This window comes from Rousettus aegyptiacus, unplaced genomic scaffold (genome assembly GCF_014176215.1).
Source record: "Rousettus aegyptiacus isolate mRouAeg1 unplaced genomic scaffold, mRouAeg1.p scaffold_m13_p_3, whole genome shotgun sequence".
Classification (NCBI taxonomy): Eukaryota; Metazoa; Chordata; class Mammalia; order Chiroptera; family Pteropodidae; genus Rousettus; species Rousettus aegyptiacus.
In genome coordinates, this window is record NW_023416306.1 from 100525528 (window position 1) to 100537309 (window position 11782).

An 11782-nucleotide genomic window follows, 5' to 3' on the forward strand; every position below is an offset into this window, starting at 1 on the left:
TGCTTCTTTCTTGTTAATTAATAGAAATTTAACAAAAAACAATCTTCTGTCTCTTACATGTGTTACAAACCCCCTTTTTCCATTATTTTTCTTCTAGTTTTATCTATGGTGTCTGCGTTTGCAAAAAAATTGCATTTCCAACCCCAACTTTCATCCAATCTTCAATCCCATATCTTTTTAAAAAATATGTGCTCTTATATGTTACTCTGAAAAAATCTTAGTTTTGACTAGACTCAGATTGAGGATAGAAGCTCTCAGAGAGGACAGCCTCAGTCTTTGGAAGTACTTTTGGCATTTCTCTTTGGTCTCCCATTCTCTTGGTCAAAAGTTTTTCATATTCTGCAGTCTCTTACTTATTTTTCTTAGTAAGCTGTTTCTATAGAGCAATACAAAGCAATACAATGTTTTGTGTTTTAGAACACATGGAATAACAGGACCTTGAATCTTGGGCCTCTAGTTCTGGGTTTCTTACCTTTTTTTGTACAGGGACTTTCTCATAGCATATTTGTGGACATTGTCTTTTTAGAGAGATTGAAAACTTTGCAGGTTCTGCAAGCTTTTTTGGGACTAGGCAATGAAGCACAGCAGTATAAGTTATTCTAGGAATAGCCTCCTTCCCTTTCTTATAATAGCCTAGTTAAGAACATTCAAATTAGTGTCTACAATACAAACCTGAACAGATTTTCACCTTCCTTCTCTAATTATCTTTGGTCTGTCACAGGAAGGCCCCCTATTCAGTAGCAGATGCACATGACCTTGGGTCAAAATGCACTGGGTCATAGGGAAACGTCATTCCCACCACTTACTCTGAACACATAACCCTTCTCCTTCTCACTCAGAACATCAGCAGCAACTTCTGTGGCCATACACATCTTAACCGAAGGTATGAAGTTTTTGTTATCATCCATTTCAGTGAGTTTTTGGCAGCTAATGACTGGAAAGAAGATATTCATCTGCATCCAGAAGCAGCTGCTTTTCCTCTGAGATGTCACCAGAAACAGAGAGCTAATCTTATATTTCTGAGTATAAGTTGGACATCTTTTACTTGCATATAGAAAATGAACTCATCTTACCTTTCTCTTATGAGCCCTCCTTCCTAACTTTTCTGTCTCACATCATCCCAAACTACTACTGGACATATTGACTTGAAAGACTCATAACTCAATTTTGAGTTTTTATTCTTTTTATTTTACATTTAGGCTCTTTCTAAAGACAGTTATTCAAAAAAACATTTGGTGCCAAAAACAAAACAAAACAAAATGCCATGATATTATTACTCCTTTGGCTTTTTTCAAAGTTGATAGAGAAAATATTTCATTGTTATTTTTCTTGCAAATTGTTGCCTGACTTCTAAGTTCATAGTTGGACAACAAAGTGTTTATACAGATAAAACATCACGTGCCAGTTTTTAGCTCATGAAAGCAATACTGTAAAACGTTTCCTTAATTACTTAATATGTAAATAAACTTCCTTATTTACCCTTTTTTTTTTAAAAAAAGTGGTTCTCAGCAAGCCTCTTTTCTTGACCTTTTAATAGAACAGTGTTTGTGAATATGTGGGTTCTCTGGAGAGGGCCGACACTTGCTGTAGCTGTTTCTCCAGACTACCTGTCTCCTTACATGGTTATCCCCAGTTCTGTCTATGGGGATTTCTGTGCAAGTTTACTATATATCGCCTTTTTACATGAGCCATACAACCGTCAAAATTTATTTTTCAAAAACCAGCTAAGTAGAAAAAAAAGAGCAGGATTTTAATTTTAATGAAGCAGAATTTATATCATTTTCAGGCTGTCTGCCAATTCACTATTTGGGAAAGTTAACCCAGATGCACCCCAATCAGTCTCTCCCTCTCAATCTCCCTCTCTCTCTTTCTCTCCCTCCCCCAACTTCCTCCCTCCCTCCCCCATTCCATCCCTCCCTCCTATTTCTCTCTCTCTCTCACCAAAATTCTCTTGTCAAGATCAGATGAAGGGTAATCATGTACAGGTTTCCCTCACTCTTCGTAAAGAGTGTGTTCATATGAACTCTTTTGTAAGCTGAAATGGCATAAAATGAAGAAGCAATTGCCATTAATATATATGGAAAAAAATTCTGAGCATTCCCAGACTCAAAGACTAACTTACCAAAATCATACCAAATACATTCAATTTTATGTCCAGTTTTACACTAAGCATAACATCCTTACAGTCTCTTGTAGGCTTTTCTGATACTTAGGATACATCTTGCTAACAGATACACAAAATAAATTGAGATAAAGCACAGACACTCACAGTCATGGTTCAAAGCCATGGCAGCTTGATGCTGAGATGCTGAGTGTGTTTCCCAGGGAAAGAGTTTGGCGGTGCCAATTTCGCTGCTCAGGGTGCGCGCTACCTTTACAATGACTTGCTGCAAAACAAATGGTGAATGCTGTTTTCATCTTTTTTCACAAAAATGAAATCCTCTTCAGATTTCTTTCAGTTAGCAAAAACATGTACTAATGTAGGCCTTTCGTAAAAGCAAAGTGGCATAATGGAAACTTTCAGAAAGCAGGGGATACCTATACTCTTGATGGTTCTGCACACCAGACAGGAGTCAGTTCCTAACTTCAGTGAATAGGAACCAGATGTCAGTTCCAAGAGGACATAATGATCCCTCCTCCACTCATCTCCACGGTCTGCTGGAGTCACACTGTCCAGCCTGTTTCTCTTGGCCTCAGCAATTCCATCAGTAGCTGAGGTGTGGACTCTTGACAAAATAGCTTGGAAAGCAAATTCTGACCTCATTATAATAGATCTTCCATTGAGATGTCAAATTTTTCATTGTGTTAAAAGTGTCTTGATGAATAGATTTGAATTTTATACCTCACAGGAGGTTGGGATCGCAACTTACGTTTCACAGCTTACATAGCCGATTCGTGTAGCCATCACATTTTATGTTCTATCAAGTTTCTGTCAAAGTGTGTGTGTGTGTGTGTGTGTGTGTGTGTGTGTGTACAAACCACTAAGAACATTGTGATATCATACTGGATACTAAAAATTTGTGATGAGACAGGGTAAGATCATGGTCCCTGCCCTCTAAAAGTAAGAGTATTATGGCATTGATAAGCCTAGTATGTAATACAAAATCAAGAGGAAGAATAGCTCATCTCGTTCCCAAAACATGGGGAGGGGTTGGTGGTGAAGAAAGGAACTTGGAATGAGTCTGGCCATTTACATTTTGGGGTCTATTTCATATCTTCTAGACCCCAAAATGTAAATGGCCAGACTCATTCCAAGTTCCTTTCTTCACCACCAACCCCTCCCCTACTCCTTCCCACCTTCCCCACCGTAGTAGGCGATTACATGATATGTGCATTTTGGATCTGTTTGCCCTCAGACCCCTTCCTTTCCTTTCCCTTGCTCAGCGCTATTGGGAGTCACTGATTTCCATAGCTGTGGTTCCCATTCTTAGCTGATTTCAGACTGCATTGTGGAGAGGGTGATGGGGAGGAATATGCCCGGGTTTCTCTCTTCTTCCTTCCCTGCCAGCAGTTTCATGAATACAGCTCTTGGCAGGTGGGCCAGCTATGGTTCCAGCTTCTACTAGTGCTGGGAATGCTACCTTCATCTTTTTTCCCTTCAATCATTGGTGAGGGTGGCTTCCTGCTGTTGTTAATCTTTGGATTGCCCCCAATGTCCACTGTTTGGTGTCCCGGCTTTTTCATCACCCACAGAATCAATTTTCTGCATTAAAGTCTCTTTAACTACTCAGGTGGTTTTTGTGTCCTGGCTAGACTTTGATGATACACATAATTTCCTCAGTACATGTGAAATAACCTTTCAGACTTTTGTTTGTTAACCTCTGTAAAGACTTGAAATTATTCCATCACCCACAGAGGGCAAAGCCAAAACTATAACTGCCAAGGGGGAAGCCCAAGAATGTGCAACTTTTTATTTTATTCTGATACATATGTTGACTTGCTCTATTTAGAATATATTTATTTAAAGTAAATATTTCTCAGTCAAAGATGGTCGTAGTAAAGGAATCTCTGCTTTAATGAAGCTCACGAAGTTTAGATAGTGCTTTTCACCTATTATGCCATTTCTTTGGTTAAACCTTACAGATTGTTAGAAGTTTCAAAAAAACCTTTACAAAGAGAATTACTTCAGTAGTCTTTAGAGAAGGAAAAATCAAGCAACATACAACATTTTACATTATTTTCTCTGGTTAACTGATACAAAGTATGAAATGAGTAACAATAAAAGTAGCTTCTAAAGTTTTCTACTTAATTTCAAACTGAAACAATGACTTAGAGTCTTTTTAACTTTGCCGTATTTGAGATTAAGTATTGACTTTCAATACATTGCATCTTGATGCTGTTTGTCTGTTTTCCAGTGTAAGGTGCCAGAAATTTTATAAAATAAGCACTAAGATTGGGAAGAGGATGTGTCTCACACTTTCTGTTTTTGCCGTGTATTCTCCCTGCAATAGAATTCCACTGATAGGGAAGACTTAGCTATGACACTGTGATAAAATAACTGGAATTCAAAATAACTTTTATAACCATTAAAAATTTCCATTCCCCCTTCCCCTTTATTTTTAAAACGAAAATTCTAAGCTTTGTTTTTTAATTGCCTGCCACATTGCTTTTATCATTAATGAAAGTACATGCCGTATCCCAAATAACTGCCATGGATTATGTGTTTTACAGGCCGATTTCTAATCTTTATTATAATTAATCAAGTTAGACACTTATTGTAATTTCGTAGATGGAAAAACTGAGACAACTGAGACATAAGATTAAATTAATCACTCACCATTATATAGAATTTAAGTGTCAAAGCCAGGATTTAAGACAAGGTAGTGTTCTTTTTCATTTCACCAAATTATTATTCTGTGAAATAAGAAAAGCAAGTAGAAAATGTTTTTGAGCTATTTCTTTGTGCATAGGACTCTGTTAGGATTGTTTGAAGACAGTAAAGTTAAAAATATTGACTCTACTCAATGGAGTATACAATTTAATTTGAAAAATAAGGTGTCCCATATCATAAGCAGTAACAGGATAAATAGCAATCCAGACTATGACCATGGCTATACCAGAGTGGTATGAATCAAAGAACTAATCTTTGGAGTAGTAGGGTAAAGTTAATCAGGTTTTTGTTGTGTTGTTGATGGTGGTGGTGTGTTTTTTGTTTTTGTTTTTTTGTTTTGGGGGGAGGGGAATTAAATTATGAAAGATCCAAAAGTTAACAGAAGACATGAAGTGCTACAAGAGAAAGTGAGGTGATTGGTTTGATGGAACTGAGTCTATAAGTAATAAGGAAGAGATAAATGTACATAAGATAGATAAGTTTTTAAAACTAAGAAGATCTAGCAAGGACCATTAGATAAGAAAATGACAAAAAGCATTCACATTGAAAATAATAAAATATTTAAGAATAAACTCGATAAAAGAAGTACAAAAATTACATTCTGAAAATTATAAAACACTGTTGAAAGAAATTTAAAAAGACCTAAATAAAGGAGAAGCTATCCCATGTTCATAGATGAGAAAACACTGTCATTAAAATGGCAGTACTCTTGCAATTGATTCACTAACTCAATGCAATCCCTACAAAATCCAGCTGGCATCACTGCAAAAATTGACAAGCAGATCTTAAGATTCATATGGAAATTCAAGAGGTTGAAAATAAGGAAAATAATCTTGATAAAGGAGAACAAAGTTATAAGATTCACAATTACCAATTTCAAAACTTACTACAAAGCTACAGTAATCAAGATGATGTGGTACTGGCATTAGGATAGACATATAAATCAATGGAATAGAATAAGAATCCAGAAATAAGCTCTCTCATTTATAGTTGATTGATTTTTGACAAGGTACCAAGACAATTTAGTGGGGGAAAGAATAATTCTTTCAACAAATGGTGCTGGGACAACCGCCACACAGACTACATGATTCTCTATTGTCTTGCCCTAGTTTACACATTTTCTCATACTTGCCTTGTGTCTGTAAACATTTGATTTTTCAACCTTGATCTAGTTCATCCATTCACCCAGTGCCTGAATTCTGCTTACCATTTCCCCACTGAGAGGTTTTAGCATATGCTTGTGTATATCTTATGGGAAGGCTCTCCTTTACACTGTGCTCCATTACTGAAACCAGTAGTTCTTTACAGAGAGAATTTTAAAATTATGTGATAATTTTTATTTTTTATAGCAATTAAAGGATGATGCTATGATTTAGAGTGTGGGTGAGCAGAGATGCTAGATGTTCCTCTGTGCATATGCCAGTTTTGCACAATAGAGAATTATGGTACATGACTTTCGAATATCCCATGACCATTTGTGGAGGAAAAAAATGGTCTACAATTGTTTGAGAGTCAAGAAAATAATTTCATATATCACAACAAAGTTTTTTTCTTCATAGTTACAAACTAAAATTTCCAGAAGTGTAGTACTGTTTAAATCCGAGGAATATTGCACTGTGTTTCCTGAGCATTGTTCACCATTTCGGAAAATCAAATCAACAAAACAATGCCACTCATTATAATTGAGTCACTGGTATAACATACCAGTGTCAATTGGCATACATAGCTGCCACAGGCAAATGTATAACAAAGTAAACCTGATGTTCTTTTAAACCAGATTTAGAATTAAATATTATTAAATTAGTGAAGATAACACACGATGCAAGGCTCTTGTTGAATTTTATTAATTAAATTGTTTTGATATTTTGTATTTAAATTTTTTGTGAATAATAATGAAAAGTCTAGATTATAAAAGTTACATTGGAATTTTTTATTTGTAGTTTTTTCATGGTTTCTTATATGACTGCTTCTTTTTGCAGTACACCCTCCTCTACCACAATGCCCCCAATCCCCAGAGCTTATAAAGGATATGGTCTTCTGGGTCTTTCTAAGTGTCAGAGACTTATTGTAAAGCTCAACATGTGGAGGAATTCAAGGCAGGAGATATGTTTTCAGAGATACTTTGTCACTATCCCGTCACAACACTGGGAATTATTTTGACATTGCTCTTATAAATAAGGCCCAGCTCATTTGTGCTAATATCATACTTCATCATTTTCTCTGTTTCCAAAGTCTGTAATTTGTCTTGGCATGTTATCCTTATTTCAATTAAGATTATTTCCCTCCTTTGCTATAGACAAATAAATCTGGTCTGTTAGGACTTATTTTTATTTTAGTGACCTTCTGTATCTCCACTCTTTCATCTTGCTGAATTTCTTGAATTGAAGGGTTTCTCCTCTAAACTCTCTTAAATCCTAGTATATGCATTATCAGTAGGTGCCAGTGTTTGTCTAGATAATTAAGTCTTCTCAGTAATATGTACTGAAATACATATTATTTTATTATAAATTACTCTTTTGTATTCCACTAGCAGTGCCGTGCTGAGCCACAGTGGAGTTGAGGCTCCTTTGCACTCCTTATTATCAGCTTCTGAACAGAACCAAAATGCTAGAATTCCTGAGTTCTGTGCACATCTTTATTCTCTCCCACCTTGTGACCCAGAGCAGCCTCTGAGGTCTGCCCTAGGACAGCAGCCAAGAGAGTATATCCCTTGGATTTCCTCTTCTGCATGGTAAGAACCACTCCTCATATGACAATAATTTCAGCTGTTGAAATACCATAACAGGTGCTTTCAACTCTATCTCTACAATGGTTTTGTAATCACTCTCCTAGTACAGTGCTCTCTGATTTATCTTTAAGTTTCATGTAAATTACTTCAATAATGTCCTAATTGATATTTTCACCTTCTGTTTCTCCTCCTTCCAATTTTACTTTCACAGAGGTCAGGATAACCTCTGAAACACAGGGGTGATCATAACTCTCATACTCAAAGAATATATATACATATTCTTTGTATATATTATGTATGTACTATATGTAATATGTATTATATATAAATATATATTTTTAGACCTCTTATTTTTTCTTATTTTTTCCCTGAATTAAGTTCAAATTCCTTAATACTTTACTTGTGACTTTCTTAAGGTTGATCTCAGATAACTTTTCCAGTATCATTTTCTTTAATCCCCTATACACAGGCTTTGCTCATGCCACATGGATAGTTGGTTCCCAATTCCCTGAACACATTCAGGGTTCTAATCTGGACCCAACTACTTACTAGCTTTGTGGCTTTGATAATAATACTATCCTGTCTCTAGGGTGTGTAAACCATGTTGTTTTATTCTGATACCATGACACCTGGGACTTTACTGACCCTGGGGACTTTCCTGCCTCTCCCAGGGCTAGTCAGTTGTGAGAGATAGTACATGACTAGCCTGTGAGCATGCCTTTCATATGCAAACTGTTCACTCCAAAGCCCACACCCTTTCCTACTGCCTCTATGGACTTTTATGCTCCAGGCCAGTATTTTCCTGCCTCAATCACTCCAGGGCCAGACACCAGGCTACTATAGGGACAGCCCCTATGCCTCAGGACCCCCTGAAATCATTCAGACTAGCTAATGTTAGGCCTGCTTACTCTGCCTTGCTTTTCCTTCCAATGGAAACCACTATAAAGGCTCTTGCCCATGATTTCCTTCCACTCCCTTTGTCTCCTGATTGATCTTGGTGCTTCCTTGTATAGCCCTATATGGTGTGGCATGTTTCCTCCTCTTGGAAATTAAGAGTAACAAACTGCCTCTTCAATGGCAAATATCTCCTGGTCTGTTGGCCTCACCATACCTGAATAATAATAAAACCTACATATGAACATAGAAAATGTTGAGACGTTAATATTTCTAAAACAGATAGATCAATGTCTGACTGACACATAGTTTGTGCTACATGAGCACCAGCTATTACTGATGGCAGTGATGGTATAGAAAGCGTCTTTGTATTCTCCCACAACGTTTTCATATAGTAAGTTCTCTGTAAATATGTGACTAATAAATGAATACAATCTTTCAAATAACTGCTATCCTCTCTAAGAAGGCTTCACTGACCAAGAGCAGGAACAAGTTCATAAATAGTTTAGAAAATAGAATAATCAAGATGAAAACAAGATGGTAAGTAAAAGAATACATTAGCATTGATAACTTGAAGGGGAGTTTGAGAGGAAATGAGAGAGCAGGATAAAGCTGAAATCCGAGAAGTAGACTGGTATAAAGATGAGCAATGGGAGAACAGGAAATAAAGATCTAAGGGGACGTGGAACATCAGAGAGGGAACGGAAAGGGAAAACTCAAAGAATAGGGAAATCAAATCCAAAATTTTTGTTATTACAACCTACTTACAAACATCCTACTCAGGTGTTCAGGTGTGATCTCATCTGCAGACTTTAATACTGAAGAAATGGGGGAAAAAGAGTAGAGCTATTCAGTACATGTTCTTGAAGCCAAAGTAAGAGCTATGTGAAACTTCATTTTCACTACATGAATTTTCACTTATGAAAAATCAGATTTTTTCAGAAACCATGAATTTGATGAGTACTAAAATTGAGTCATTTCTACTATAGAATATTAGGTTGTCATAGCACAGAAAATAAATACAAGTGGCAAAATTCCATGTCAGTAATATATCCAGTACTCACTAATATTGTCCCTGGTTAAAGAAAAAGAAATGTGTTCTATATAATGTTAAAGGAAAAACAACTCTTTAGGAAAATGGCAGACTTTCACCTATGAGATGTCACCTGTCATCTAAGAACAACTTAGAAACTTCCAGAAAAAAAAAATTCAAGTTGATTTTGTTAGGCAAATATCACATCTTTCTCACCAACAGTGAGAATTTTTTTTCTCACAGTTCTAGAAGAGAAAGCAAAGCTGAACTCAGCCAAAGTGTCCTGTATGTAAAAAAAAAAAAAAAAAGAAAGAAAGAAAGAAAGAAAAAGAAAAAAAATCTGTGTCCATAAGCTTAGGAAAGCACAATGTTTCATTTACAATTTTTTAAGAAGATATGACAAATACAAAAACAGAACAGATGTTTTATATCTAAGCAACAACATCTTTGACACGTCTTGAAGCTTTGTGAAACCAGCTCTATTTTATTTCTAACTTTTTATAACATAAAAAAGAAGATGAAAATGTTTGGTTTTTATGTTCCCATGGGTTGTTAGTTAATCCTTTGCTCTTTTTCTACCATACCACAAGCAAACACTTGCTCTTGGGCTTTCTCAATCTATAATCAAAGGGTTGTTTAAGTGCAGTTACTCATTTTATTTAATTCAACTGTGTAGCATAATTATTATTTACAGATTGTGAAGAAATATGTAAAGAAAACTATGCTAGTACCTAAGTGTATTATAATATGGTATAAATGTATTATTGTGTCACCTTTGCAAACATATAGGCAAAATTACTATTTATTTGCAAAAATAAATTTATGAATCACAAGCAGAAAATACACACAGAAAATTTGAGTCCTTTACCTGGCACAACAAATCAGTGCTGCAGTCAACAGCTTTGTTCTTTATTTATTAAGATCGAACATACAATGATGAAATTATTAGACAAAGTAATGAGTTTCTATCAATCTGTCTTTAGTTTTATAAAACCCAGCTTTACTCTGTCAGCCTTGTCAATGCTACTGAATATTAATGGAAATAAAGTTAATTGCTGGGTGGAAAAAGGTCTTACTCAAGTGAAAAGGAAGCACCTTGTTGAAATCTGTCATTTTTGACAAGCCATAATTTATTTCTACTTAGTGATATGTACCGACAGATTTCAAACCTCACTCTTATCTTTACCACAAATTCTAATTATTTTCATTTTGGATGTTGTTGGATCCTAACCCTCTGACCACTGTCATCATTTAGAAATAAATTATTTCATGAAAGGTGGTTATACATTCTTAGCGGAAGGAATTTTGCCTAGCGTATAGGGAAGCATTCATTGCCTTCTGCAACTTCTAGAAGACATATAAATGTATTTATTATATCTCAGTAACCAAGAAAGAGAGGAAAGCAATGACTTTCAGAAAAAGAAAGGGTTATATGTGAACATAATAACTTGCTAACATAGGTACATGCTACTTAAGCAATTTCATTCAAAGGAAATGAATAATGAATAGTCACTTGAGGTTCATTCTGATTAGATTGTCACTTGATTGGAAATATAACATTCAGTTCTGTTAGGAATCTTAAGAAGTTTCTATTAAACTGTAAGCAGTTGAAACTTTAAAACAATACATATTTTACTTTAAATCAGGAGCCTATCAAATGAAGTACTATTCTTCACTCAGTAAAGTTTAGGAAATAAATTAACCTTGAAAATAAGCATGGGCCAGTTTATAAGGTTCTTATTAGAAAAGACCTAATTAAGATAAGGTGATCAGATGAAAATATTTAATATTTTCTATTTCCCCTTCACATATCCCTATCGTTACTGTTGCATGAGAATCTGCATTTATTGTTGTAAACATTGAGTGACATTATCTGAAGGCTCATTGTGGTCCTTACACAAATAATAAAGAAAGCACTAGAAAGAAAAGAAACAGCTAGGAGGAAAAGGGATTGCTCAATGTAATAAACACATGATTTTGTTTTTTAGAAATTGGACTTTGTGGCCTAATGATTTTGGTTATGATTTACTAAATGAAATCATTTTTTTTTTCTTATAGACTGACCTCTTATAGTTGGCTATAGATTCTTCATTTTATTTGGCACCTATATCTAATAACATGTCCAGAACCTACTCTTTTCCCCGTGGTTGAAAATAAATGCTACATGTGACTGGCCAGCAGATTGGGTGGCGTTTATGTTGTGTGTAGTTCTTAGTCATCCCAATTTTTCTCCACCACATCCTAGTCACAATGGAGAAAAATGAAAAGCAGCTGCTAACAGCCTCACAACAGTTCT

At 35.5% G+C, this 11782-nt stretch overlaps 1 pseudogene; it reads right to left on the reverse strand.

The window, feature by feature from the left end:
* Positions 1 to 201: 201 nt before the first annotated feature.
* LOC118615093 lies at positions 202 to 2764 on the reverse strand (annotated as a pseudogene).
* Positions 2765 to 11782: the final 9018 nt, after the last annotated feature.